This window comes from Anas platyrhynchos, chromosome 6 (genome assembly GCF_047663525.1).
Source record: "Anas platyrhynchos isolate ZD024472 breed Pekin duck chromosome 6, IASCAAS_PekinDuck_T2T, whole genome shotgun sequence".
NCBI classification, from domain to species: domain Eukaryota; kingdom Metazoa; phylum Chordata; class Aves; order Anseriformes; family Anatidae; genus Anas; species Anas platyrhynchos.
Genome location: NC_092592.1, coordinates 29,852,851 through 29,866,530, shown reverse-complemented (window position 1 = coordinate 29,866,530; position 13,680 = coordinate 29,852,851). Strand labels below are relative to the sequence as shown.

Below are 13,680 nucleotides of genomic sequence, written 5' to 3'. Positions count from 1 at the left end.
TCTCTGTCTCCTACTCAAATGTCTGCTACTTACACCTCCAAGGGATCAGCTTTAATCCACACAGATTAATCATTTCTTAATTAGGCATGTGTTTTGTTTTGTTTTTTTTTTCTCCCCTTTTTAAGAAGTGTGAATTTTAATCACTTAATTTTACTCTGTTATGAATAAAAGCCCTCATACCTGCAAAGCTTGCAGTATGACAAATATTTTAAAAACCAGTTGAAGACATAGCAGAAGGTCCACCACAGGAAATACCTTCCAGAGTGCAAGATCTCACATCTTTTTTTTTTTTATTGCAGTGAAACCTTGTAGAATGGATTTCATTAAATCTTTAAAACTAGAGTAATGTTACAGTGTGGTATAAACACCTTAATTTTTAACACAAATATGTTCTTCATTTATGCATCACAAACTACAGTAACCATGTTTTCCTTTCCATCCAGTCAGATGGTAGTCAAAGAGGAGGACTTTTGCAAGTGGGGATTTGACTGAAATAATTTACTCTATGAAGGACATTGAAATTGAGCGATGTCTATTCACCATGCTTCTTGTTCTTGTTGCAGCTTCATGCTGCAACACAGCAACTGATCTGCTCCAAAAATAAAACAATAAAATAAAATAATTAAAATAAAATAGCAAAGAACAAGTAGAAAATGTATATACAGACAGGAGTCTGTTGCTCTCAGGATGTTAGATTACCATATAATCAGAAATATGTGGCTAAGTTTTTTGAAGTACTGAATGATTTCATGAAATCATTATGCTTCTTCAGTACCTATGCACCCTTAGATCAAATAACCTGGTTTCAGCCTTCAGTATTTTGCATCAACATCAGCTCAGGAGAGCCCTTTCTTATAACTGGGAATAAAAACTCCTTTTTGCTCTTTGTAACATGGAACATCCTGCATTGGCTCATAGGATGAGCCAATTGGTCTTGTCAAATTGTTCGAACTCATATATATAATATTAATTTTCTTGGAGAAAAAAAAGAAAAAAAAAGATTTTACACAAAATTGATTTTACATTGAAAGTAAAATCAAATATACCTTGATGATTTACATCTCCACAGATCCATGCAACAGCACATGATTTAAAATTCTGTATTTAGTTAACCTCTGAATCTAGGTTGTAGAAAATGTACTTTCCTGAAATACCATCTATCATCTTTTGTTTCTTTTTTGAATTGCGTATTCAATAAAATGCCTTTTCAAAACATCCTAAATTATTCATTAATTTGTGCAGAATTTAGAACACTGTTTCAGACCATGTCAATATATTTCTTATTTTTTTTTTAAATAAAAATATAAATTACTTTGAAATTGATCTTTGCTTAGAATTCACACTACACTTTTTGAAAACAGCAACCTTCCATATTAAAGTGAGAATATGGTCACTGGAGTTTATTATACATAAAAAAAAAAAGAATGCATTTGCTAAAACTGCAAGATTTTTATTTTGCTTTTAGATTGACAGAAAATTATTTGATTTTGCTTATGGATCAAGAGAGCAAACAGAATATTAATTGTTCAGTAAATTCTATATTAAATTTTAATGCTTTGTATTTGTGAGCATTTCACACTTTATCATCATTGTGGGAGAAGGTGGAGATACGTGTTCTAAACCTGAACTTGGAGCCTTCTTGTACATACTCCAGCCCTCTAGCCTAAACCCCAAGTTTCAAAGCGCAGCTGTTGGATGATTTCATTTTGGAAAACATAGACATCCTTGAACTTAGATCTGGGAAAATGGACTTCAGGGAAAATGAGCTATGAAACTCCTGTTTAATGTCCAATCTGAGACAAGTTGAGAGAAAAGCAGCATATCCTATCACTTTTCCCTTCATCCACATACTTTCTGGTGACCTTGCATTTAAACTGACTTGTACTGTTTCTCACGGCAGAGTATAAAGCTATAAACACAAGTCACTTTTTGCTAACATCGTGTGGTAATCTATAATATGACCAAATGAGAGCTGACAGGAAGCAAGAGGACTTCTTCTGAAACGTGAGTGAAAAAGGAACAAATCATCTGGATGGAAAGCTGCAGATATAATTTGTATTCATTGGGCACTGCAGAAAGGAATTAAGGTGGAAATACACTTTTCAAGGTATGGGGGAAATTCTTCCCATGTTGTATAGGATCCAGTGGGGAGATACTGTCCTCTGTAAGTATTTGCAGTAAATTTGGGTAGTATTAGATCTCTTTGGAGAATGAATATAGGCCAGCCATAGCATATCTCTTTGATATAGTGAGAACAAGCTTGATCGTGTGTCAAACCAGATACCCACCCCACTTTCAGTGCCAGATGGGAGCAGAAGCATATAACCTCTCCATGTATTTCCCTCATTTCTCACCTTACAAGAGACCTGAGATATGTGCCCCTTCAGAAAAATCCACCTCCATTATTAACAATTCTTCCTTTGTGGTTTGAGAAGCACCACTCCTCAAGGGGTTCAGGCTTTTAGACATAGAAGTCTTCATATTCAGTCCATGATGTCTGAATTGCATTACTACCTGAAAATGCACAGAAGTGGGAAAATCTTGACAAAAGCAACAGACGGTGACAAAAAAAAAAAAAAAAAAAAAAAAGCAGACATGGATTTCAATGGATTTCACAGCCTTTTTAGAGTTTAACAAAATTTTGTCTCTGACTCTCCTCTCCTCCATGAGATTTTTGCATAACAAGCTTTAGGAGCAGTCTCATTATCTCATGTCATAGTCAGTATAAGCCATCTCCACTGACACTGAGTTGGCCGAGTTGAATGGATCTGAACTAGTTAGGGTTTATCTCTGAGCAAGGTGATACCTTTATAATGATGCCATGTGATCAGTGGCCTTAGCAAATGTAAGAAAACGAGGAATTTTCTTGGCGCCTCACTGACTGTATTTTTAGGATTACATCCCATTAAGATTGATGGGGTGATTAGCATAATTAAGTCAGTTGGCCCTGGAGCTTTCCTTTGCAAAGCAGCAATTACTGATGTTTTTTTCATCCTCGCCTATGTCTTCTCAGAGACATCTATTTTGCGTCAAAGAGAAAGGCAATTTTTTACCCCAGAGCAATTTGGCTTTAGACCAAGCTTTTCACAGCTTTGTCTCAGGACACTGTATAACATCACCGTAACTAGAGATGGAAAAGAACAAATACATAATCCGGTCCCAGGGCACAGCCAGAGACAACACAGGATTGTTTAGCCAGCAGAGTTACTCATAGATTGTACCTAGGTTGGTTTTAATTGACCTTTTATTTAAAGAATCATCCCATAGACCTCTGACATGCTGAAAACTGAGCCTGCACCTTCTTTCACTTTTCTTTTTTTTTTTTTTTTACCCCTATACTTCTGTCCTTTCTTAACACAGATAAAAGAAAAACCGTAACCTTGATTTTATCATGGAATGCTGACTCTTATAGAAATAAGGACAGCAGTACTGTTTGCTCTTGAAATGAAGGTTGTGGGTTTTTGTTTGTTTGTTTGTTTTAGTTTTTATTCCTGAGGTGCTCTCTTATATCCTCATAGTGCTCCATCCAAGCAAGTTTCTTGCTTTGGTCTCCACTTCAAAATCTTGATGCACCTTGGAGAAATGGTATCTTAGATGTTACAGAAAAATCATAACCATCTTAAGATTTCACAAATGACCCACAGGGGAGCAGGAAATTCGACCAATGGTTCCAATAATCCTAAAGAGCATCTGACTGTTGAAACGCACTTTGCCCTTGACATGGAAATTGTTCGAAAAGCAAAATGACCCAAGATATAGGTAAGCCAGCAAAGTTCTTTATCCTTTACAGTACAGGAGAGGTAGGAATTTCTTTAACCCTTCTCCTAGCTTTCTGTGTGCCCCTGATAGGATGAAACAGTAACCTCATTGAAGCTATTGGATAAGTGAGCAACAAGCTGTTTGCTAGGTGTTATTTAGTGCTGAATCCCTTTAAATCTATTCTATTAATAATAGATATTGTTATGAGCATGTCAGGGATTCAATTACTATTTGTTACTAATGTTTCCATGTCATGATTGTTTAATCTTACTACAGAAGTATATTAAAACCTTTATTAAAACATTGCTCAGTCATTTGTCAGGTCTTTATGAACAAATTATAAAAGGAACTTGGCTGTAAATTGACCTGCTCTCATGTGCGATGTTGCTGCTCCTCTGACTTCTAGGTATCTACCTCTGCCTGTGGTTTGCTCACTAAAAATAGCTCCACTCCCATATTTTCTGTCTGCAGGGCTAACCCCCTATGGCCACATATCAGTGATGGGGAGCTCTCAGGAACAGAGCAAGGATGTGAAGCCATGGCTGTTCTGCAGGGCAAACAAGAGGACCAGTGGGGTCTTTGTATTTTTCTTACCAAAATGTCAGTGCAGTCAGTGGGATCCAAGTTCTCTGTTTACGTGAGCACAACTCAAGACTAAATCTGTTGAAGAAATATGAATTTTTAAAAAATAAGATCATATTTTTGAGTACTTCGGTGTATGCTTGATCTCCTAAAAACTCTCCTCTTGCCTTTTGAATGTAAAGAATCTTGACACCAATATGTTGAGTATTCTGAAACTGTGTCCAGCTTTCCCCTTCTACACATCTGTTTTCTTTCCCATTCAGCATGTGCACTGCAATGAAGGCACAGCTCTGAAAAGATCAAAACACTGTTTACTTCTTACATGAGCAGAACTCATAAATGAACTTATTGTCCCCTCAGCCTGTTCAAAATCCAGGCATCACCAACAGCCATGATGATTGCCATTGACAAAGGTTTTGAAGATCATGAGCAAATAGGTCTCATCTTCTAGGAAGTGAAAATTGTACCTGTCTCCCAAACATGCCATGATTAAGAGAAAGATCCTGAGCATCCAAATGTAAACCTCACTTAAGGCTGTTTCCTGAGGATCTAAACTCACAGCACCCTTAGATTGGTGCTGAGTATAAGGTACAGGCATTACCATGGCATGCATGAGTAAAAGAATTATTATAGAAAGAAAGGTGTAAAGAGAGAAAAGGCTGTGTCTTCTTAAGGGTGCTGCCAAAAGAATTTAGAATGAGTAAAAATTAGAAATGTATTAAAACTAGAATTTAAGAAACGTTGAGGACGTCTTAAATGTCACAGAAACAGAGTGAAAAGACTGTAGGGAGCTGGCAGTTTAGGGTCATATGCACTCATGCGCTCAGTCTTTTATATAGAATGTGTGCCGAAAGTGCTATGGGAGCTCTCAACCAAATCTTTTGAAAGTGCATGTGTGTTATGTACTCACGGTGTGTCTGTCACATAGTTTGGAGCATACCCCAGAAGCATGTTCCCATCAGGATTTCTATGAAAATTTGTCTTAGGGAAATTAATCTGCATGTACCAAGGCAGTGTAGAGGTGTGAACTAATGCAAAGGAAAGACCTGTGGGTTTGCATTAAACATATATATCTATATTTGTACATATACAGTGTATATATAAATACAAATGCAAATAGTAGTGTAATTATATATGTAAATGTTACTATAAATATAAATATAACTATAATTACAAATATAAATATAATTATGAATATAAATATAAGTATATATATGTTTATATATTTAGATATTTTTTTCAAGACAATTTGCTAATGAAAACATAGCTTCTGTGATACAGGTTTAGAATAATCTCCTTAATTATTTTGGATGTCAATTACATTTAATTAAACTCATGCTTACAGCCAGAAACTCACATGGACTAGAATGGAGAGGCAAGGGAGGGGGAGAAGCTGCAAAATTACTTGGCTTCTCCAAGAAGCCGTTACTTGGCTTAGGAGATCTGATAGATGATAGGATTTAATCAAGTCTTAATTGTCTTGAATTTGAGGGTTATAAAGGATGGTGAAGGCCTCTGTATAGATTGGAAAAGTGAAGTCAAATGTTTTATCCATGTATCATTAAGAGAGAAGAGACTGGAGTTGATTGCTAGGAATTATAAAAGTGCTGGCAGTCAATATTGCTTTCATTCCAAACTTATATTGATGACTTGACTTCTGGGATGTTGGGGTCATTGCAATTGCTTTTTTTGGCTAAGCAAAAGCAAAATCATATAATGATCGGCATGTGGTTGAAAAATTGAGAAAAAGATGACCAGTGTGAGAATATAAAAAAGGAGAAAGATTGGGGCAGATGGAATCCAGTAAGGAGAAACTGAGATTAAATAGTAGAAAGATAAAATACATCCCCAGCAAGGTAAATTTCCTCTGAAATGCCAGCATTTTTATGAGACTTCAGTCTCATAAAATAATAAATAAATACATATATAATAATCTGATATCAAAGGTTTTCCTTAAAACAGAAGTTCTTAAAACTTGTAAGAATCAGATTAGTATTTTGCTTGCAGAATATGGGATGGGAGATTCAACAATGTTTCTTCCCCAAGGAAAGCAAATGTTCCGAGCTATCTTATTGATTTTAATAATTGTTCACTCCAACTTTAAGATTTCTAAATCTAATTTATAATATACAACCTATAATTTCCTCTTTGTCCTCTTCAACAGAAGAAAACATGTGAGGGAAAGCTGATGTTTTGTGCCCTAATTAACTTAGCTGTGTTATTATATCACCTCCATGTTCTTCCAAGGAAAGCAGAGGGTTTGGCAAACCTCGAAGGTGTCCGCTGGACTACCACATGAGGGACTAGCATTTTCAGACAGTCTCTGGCTGCTTCTCCACCTGACTTTTCTTTTTCCCCACTTGAAACAAGCTTGTGCCTCTAGAATATGTGGCAGTAATTGACCCCAAAAGGGGGGGGGGGTGGGTCAACAATTAAATTAAATTTAATTTAATTTAATTTAATTTAAAAATCTACCTAGATCATTAATACCAAGTAGTTAAGAAGTACTGCTCAAACTCAGTTTTTGTCCCAAATCCACTGCTGCTGCTAGCTCACTGGCAGGAATGAGGAAGGGTGAGTTTATTCTGCCCTAATGTCCAGTCTATGGAAGAGCTGAAACAGTACCCCCACAGCTGTTTCTGTGACATACTTGTAAATTCTCTGTGCTGACATTTCACATGGATCCAGCACCTGGTACAAGGATTCCTCATGGCTCTTTAATACAAATACTCTGATCTGACACAAAGTAAATGGAGGAACAATGTTTTCTGAACCTCAAAATTGAGTTGTGATTGTTGCAAATGCCCAGATATTCTATCCTTGTTACTTGACGAATATTGTGGAGGATGATTTTGTTCTCCTCTTTGAATGAATGTTGGTGGATTTTTAAAATGGTAAGGAATGAATTTAAGCATGAAGTGATGGAGCCAAATGGAGTAACTCAGCCAGACATTAGACTGGAAAACCTAGAGCACCTGGAAATATATCTGTGTCAAAGAGAAAATTACCACCATATCATGAATGGGGCAAAGTGTCTGAATTCCTGTAGTGCTCCTGGATAGAATATATTTAATATATATTCTATCTATAAGCAATGAGTGCCCTGATTGTTTAAGCTAAATATTTGTGGTGATCAGAAAGATTAGAGGAGAGTTAGCTAGAGACTTAGGCTTGTCATCTTTCATATCAGAGTTTCAAACTGTAGACTCTATCTTGCAAGTAGAGCAATGAAGTCACCATGGAGGCCAACAAGACTTTCTTAGGATTTTGCAGTAGGTTTAGCAATTAGAATATAACGAGTGGTACAGAGGTTAGGGTGGGTTGGGAGAGACTTTTTCTTAACATGTGTTAAATGGTTGCCTTCCACATCTTTCTCTCTAGAACACAGTAATTTGCCTTAATGCTTATTTAACAGGCAGCATTACAGAGTAGCAAAAGCAGTCTCAATGAAGTCCAACAAATCTCTAACCCATCTGTTCACACAGCATGAATCCCATGCTCCAACAGCAGGACTGAGAGCAGTGCAGTGCTCTCTGCAGCAGCATCACAAATGTGAAGCTTTAAATGTGATCTCTAGCCCAGGAATGACCTATGGCAGAGAAAACTGGAAATGCTAAGATGGATCAGCAGATGGTTAGCAACTTTAAAATAATTTATGTTTATATTTTCCTCTTTCCCAGTGAATATTCATTTTTCCCAAGTGAAATACCATATTTCCTCTCTTTGTTAGGGTATGCGCCTATGATTTAATTGTGACTTGGCTCCAACCTGTGTTCAAACTATCGAAACCAAAGGCACCTGTTGCACAGTATTCTGTGCCTATCAGTGGTCAAAAGCAGAATCTGTGGAAGACTTACTATGAGCATGGTTAGTTACTAACATAACATCTTACTTCCATGTTGTCCTCAGTTGAGCATCAGCAAACAAACACTTGTGCTTATTTTAGTACAGTTAAATTCTTAAAAGTGTAAGCAATCTCTATGAAACTGCTGCATTTTACAAGACCCCAGGGGTAAGTCAAGGTATCTGCAGTCAGCTGACTGGTGGTAATTTACTGTGCCATCATAAAATGAACTTCAGGGCTGAAACTGGGTATCACTTTAAATACTGATGCTCAAGACTAGTGCTGAAATAAAACATTATGGAATAAAAATCTTGTCCCAGATTTTTGGCTTTATGCACTTTTTATTACAGCAGCTGCAATAGCACAGCTGGGACCGGAATAGCAGCCAGATGATGAAAAATGGTTTACTGGAAGAGTCCCACTACCAGCAGTTATCAGGGAGATGTGGGAGATGTGACTGTGTTCATGGAACCTCTCCTACCACAGAGAGTCTTTCTTCATCTACCACCCCACAAAGCACCAAATCATTTGAAATCCATGTCCTGTTTTAGGAGAGACCCTGAGTTCAGGATGTTTCAGATCCAAAATTTTGCTTTGGTCCAAAGTGGAGACACATTATTTAGAAGTGACTTTTATTTCAGTACCTGACCATCATGAAGTTTGAGATTATTATGTTTTCTGACTTTATTTTATATCCTGTTTTATTTATACTTCTCATTACTGTATCAATACCCTGTTTATTATTTATTTCATTTTTATTTTCTGAGCAACAGAATCCTGACAGATGAACAGAAAGCCCTCTGCTCATGCCAGATATACTTCTGCATGATAGACTTTGGGCAGAGATTTTAGTCTGAATGAAGACTTAACAGGGTGCTGATTGTAGGTTTGTGCACAAACATATGTCTGATCTGGGCAGTCAAATACAGACCTCCCACTGCCTTTATTTCTGCCTAATGCCATTCAGAATATGCTGCAGTTTCTTTAAATATGTTTTGCCTACGCACATTCTTCTATAATACTTAGCTGTCTGAAGCAACTTTTAACAATTCATAAAAATTAAGTTACCATGGGGTGAGTGAGAAAGATCAAGCTGCTTTTAAACTACATGGATAGAAATGAGAAATGATACTGTCAAGCAGAGATGTCCTCTCTTGTTTTCAGGAATTGTCTGCTACAGGGTTTGCCACCGCAGACCTATTGGGCCAGATTCTGATTGTTCTTTGAATGACAAAAGAAAAAAAGGCAGTGTGAGAGAGATCAGAGGCTACAGGGATGTATACATCTTATTTTGAAGTATTTCTTTCTTTATTTCCTCCACTGTGGGTATCAAGTTAATTTAATGTGCAACTTTTTGAACAGGTTTTAGGAAACTGGGCACTGAAACCCAGCTGAACATCCTGACTGAACATTAGGGAACTGGGGTTTCTAAATGCCTTATAGTCAGGGCCAGAGCCAGTAGAATTGCTGCTTTGGATTAATCTTCAGAAGCACATCAGCTGAGGCAAAAGAGAGCACTACATGGTCTATCCCAATGACAAAATGTGGAGTTTTAGGGTAATTCAAATACCCCCACTGCTGAATCAGGGCCTGCAGTAACATTCTTCTTAAACTTCTGTAGATTTTAAAACTATACTGGACTATAGCTAATATATATAAAACAGGCATTTCAATTTTATTTGGGAAACTATTGATTTTAGCCCTTACAGCTGTAGTATTTTCTAGGCATACAGTTCTGATTTAAAGGCTCCCAGCACTGGATAATTTGCCGTATTTCCTTTGTCAGTCAATCTACTAATTAACCACCTTCACTGTAAAAATCAATAACTTAGCCCTAGCCTAAATTTCTGTTAGCATCATCTCTAAAAAACTGCATCTCATTGTGCTTTTCTCTAATAGATGATTCTGATCTAGTTTCTTCGGATACTAGAAACCCTCCTCCATGCAAGTGTAAAAGAGTATATGTCATACCACAGTTATGCTGCTTGTAAGGTTAAAGGCTTAGCTGTAGCCAGGCTGCTGCTTTATACAGTGTGTGATAACTCAGACCTACCATTATCAACACTAATACTACCAAAAACTTATTCCATTTTGTTTAACAGTAAACAAAACCATTAGCACAGTCCACTGGAACATTCAGACTAGAACCCAACTATCCTTAAGTTTTCACTGCTCTTTGCACTTTCATAGTGAGAATTAATCGATATTATAAAGCCTTATTGGTATTATGATGCTTATACTCAAAATATCTCTAAGGTTTGTCCTGATAGCGCATAGCGCATATCAGTGTGTTTGTGGAAAGCTCCCTTTCCTGACTGATGTAATTAGAGGTCTATGGTATTAAAAGAGATCTTTATAGTTATGGCAAAAATATTCTGCTGACTTTTATTTTTTACTCAGGAGCTTAGGCAGGAACTTATTTTAAAATTTTATTGAGATAAACTAAAAAAAAAAAAAAAAAAAAAAAAAAAGTTCACTTGGCCAGGATTTTCAGTTGCTGAACAGTACACTACTACAGAAGCAGATGTCCCAGTATCCACAAGCCCCAGAAACATGAATGCCTTAATTTTACTGATGTGGTCCTGAGTTTTCTAGGTGGTATTTTGAAAATGCTAGTCCAGAAGAAGAGTAAGATTTTTTGTTTTTTGGACACAGATATAAGTGCTAGATCTGTGTTTATACCTGAGAAAGTTCTTTCCTCAAGGGAGGAAGGGAGGAAACCATTACTGTATTAAATGTATTAAAAAGTATTAAATGTACTTTTCTGAGTCACCTGCAGAAGTTGTAAAGACCCCCTTGCCTCTCCCAGCAAAAGATCTCAAAGATAGCTAAATATGGCAAATCATGGCACTGAGGGAATGCACACATTCCAAGGAATCAAGCTTCTGACAAAGGCATAAGACATAGTGTTCTGGAATATATCTGGGGCATTCCCCTTGGTGTTCAGTCTTGACAGATATATGAGGTTTCTGCTCCTACTTAGAAAACAAACAAACAAAAATCTTTCCAAAACAGTGTGGGCTCTTCCTAAGTTTCTGAAATTGTATTTTATTTATGACAAAGATTTTCCTTACTTGGCTCACACAACTCCTAGCTTTCACAAGATCTTCAAAATTCTGGACAGGAGACTCTGTTGTTCTGACCTTTCCATTCATTGTCTGATTTCATGCATGGAGATGTGAAAATATCACTGGAGTTGCCAGACAAGTCTTCAGGCCTGTGAAGTTTAAAGGGATATTCTTAAACACAAGTTGATTTCAGAGAAAGTATTCAGGCTTACTCAGCTTATGGTCCTTGAATTGAGTATGTAAAAGTGTGACACAGGATTAAGGAAAACAAATTTCAGATCTGTAAAAGTTTTATTGTTTCAGTATACCTACCTTTATTCCGAGATGGAAATAAAGCTGTCAGACAGATCCATGCACCTACAGAGCACTGTAAAAGTTCAGCTACTGACCTAAATTTCATAAAATTCCTCTATATTTAAAAGAAGGTGCCAAAATTCACATTCATACTTCAAACCAAACTCCTGCCTGAGCTGACAAACTGAACGTGTAGGTCTAGATCTGAACTTCATGACCCCATCATCTATATCTATTTACGCTTTTAAACAAGAACTTTAACATGTCACAATCCACATTGTCAGAAATTGATGAGTAGTTTTCTAGTTAATTAGCTGTCAACCATTTTTAAATAGGAAACTGAGGATCTATGTTTAAAATATGTTAAACGATTCAGTCACCTTTGTTAATTGGGTGTCTCATCAGGAAAATCTTTCACCCTGTGGTGCAGGTTTCCTTTTAAACCAAGCCACCTGCACCATTCATTTAGTTGACAAGGGGAGAGGGCTCATCTCTCATGATGACTTGCTGCTGTGGTAGCCATTTTCAGCAGGACACTCCCATTTTTCTTGAGACATTTCTCTTCTATCTTTAGCATCACAACCAAAGCCCAGGACCATTTACCTTGTCAAGCTGCTTGCCTCCTTGGTAGAAGAACATCAATAACCCACCAACCCTGGAATTATTTATCTCCAAACTTGCTGAGCCCTTGGTTACTAAATGGAGAGTCATGAAAAATGTCTGCCTAGTGACACCATGCAATTCGCCATCCTGTTCATGTCAGACACTTTCCACAAGAAAGAAGGAGAGGCTGCTTTCACAACGTACACCAAAGCAATGATAGAGAAAACACCAGGATACTCTGCAACCTGTTGTAACTATCAGGACTGCTGCAGTTATACCCATTAGAATATATTCCCAGCTACAAAGTGAATCAAACTTTTGTAGGGAAAAAAAAGAAAAGTATTTTAACTGTGAAACTTATATTTTGATAATGGCATATTATCAGGAGATTAGATTATTGACTTATTTGATTTATGGCTTTTGATAAAATACACATACTTATGTGAATTGAGGTAGTACACCTATATTAATAAGCTCTTCCTGTTTATGGCTGCTTATAGATCACTTTTAGGTCACTAGAAAGAGAAAGGTATGGTAGAATATGCTGATGCATGATCCTGTGACTGAGTTCATCCTACCCTTTGACTCTGTTCAATCTTTGATGAGTTCTCTGTGCTTGAAACCATCCCCTAGATTTTCTCAGACTTCATGCCCTGCCTGCAGCCCAGCCTCTGATGAAGTGTATTAGCTTTTCAGTTCTGCAAGAGATTCAGGTTGAAATTCATCCAGGACAATTCAAGATTAGTGGCTGCAATTCCAGCTATTCCCCCACCCCTTTCATGGTCCTGGAACTGGAAGCCCTTTTTGACTTGATGCATTTCAGGATTAGATTCATCAGTGGTTATATACTCAGAGTACTGAAGTCATGCTGGTGTCTGTTAGTGTCCTTTAATATTGTTTTGTCAGGGAAAGAAAAGTCAGACACTTAACTAAAGGGGTAAATAAAATACTGGTGGATCTGCTTTGCAAACGAGGTTGTCAAGACTTTTAGAAAGACAAAGCTGTGCGAAAATAAAGAAATTTAGAGGGGACTGCTTTTAAGGGTCATGGCAGGTGTTTGCAAAGGATGAGGGACAATGTTATCAGCTTAGCTTCCTATCCAGCTAGACTGACATTCTTACTGTTTCACTTCTCCCCTAAATTCGTTCCATCACATGGTAATTTTCAGTGCATGCATGCACACATCTGACCTGGATAAGCCAGCTTTGAAATGGCTGCAAAGAATTTGTTGCATTCTAGTCCTTCTGCTGTGGCTGCAGGCAATCAGCATTCAGGGGAGTCACGTCCACTTCTGCCAGGTCTGACCCTGCTTAATTTACACAGCTATGAAGATCTAATGAGACGTTTCAGAAAGCCGCTAATACCACAGGGTATTCATGTTGTCACAAGGCATTTTGATTTGCTAACATGATATAGGAGAGCAGATTAGTGTCCTGTGTATCCTATTAACATCTGAATGGCATAAGAGAGCCTGGGTTCAGGTGACCACCAGGGACTTCCTATCTTGGCCCTGCTTCTGCTGTCCCTAGT

The 13,680-nt window shown here is 37.3% G+C and overlaps 1 long non-coding RNA gene across 1 annotated transcript; it reads right to left on the bottom strand.

Moving 5' to 3' along the window:
* Window positions 1-264: 264 nt before the first annotated feature.
* On the bottom strand, window positions 265-11,870 carry LOC106017620 (uncharacterized). Its single transcript, XR_001191173.5, has 4 exons — window positions 11,566-11,870; window positions 11,260-11,402; window positions 2,355-2,514; window positions 265-589 (listed from the first exon to the last, which is right to left on the bottom strand). It is a non-coding gene; the product is annotated as an uncharacterized lncRNA (long non-coding RNA).
* Between the last annotated feature and the right edge of the window lie 1,810 nt (window positions 11,871-13,680).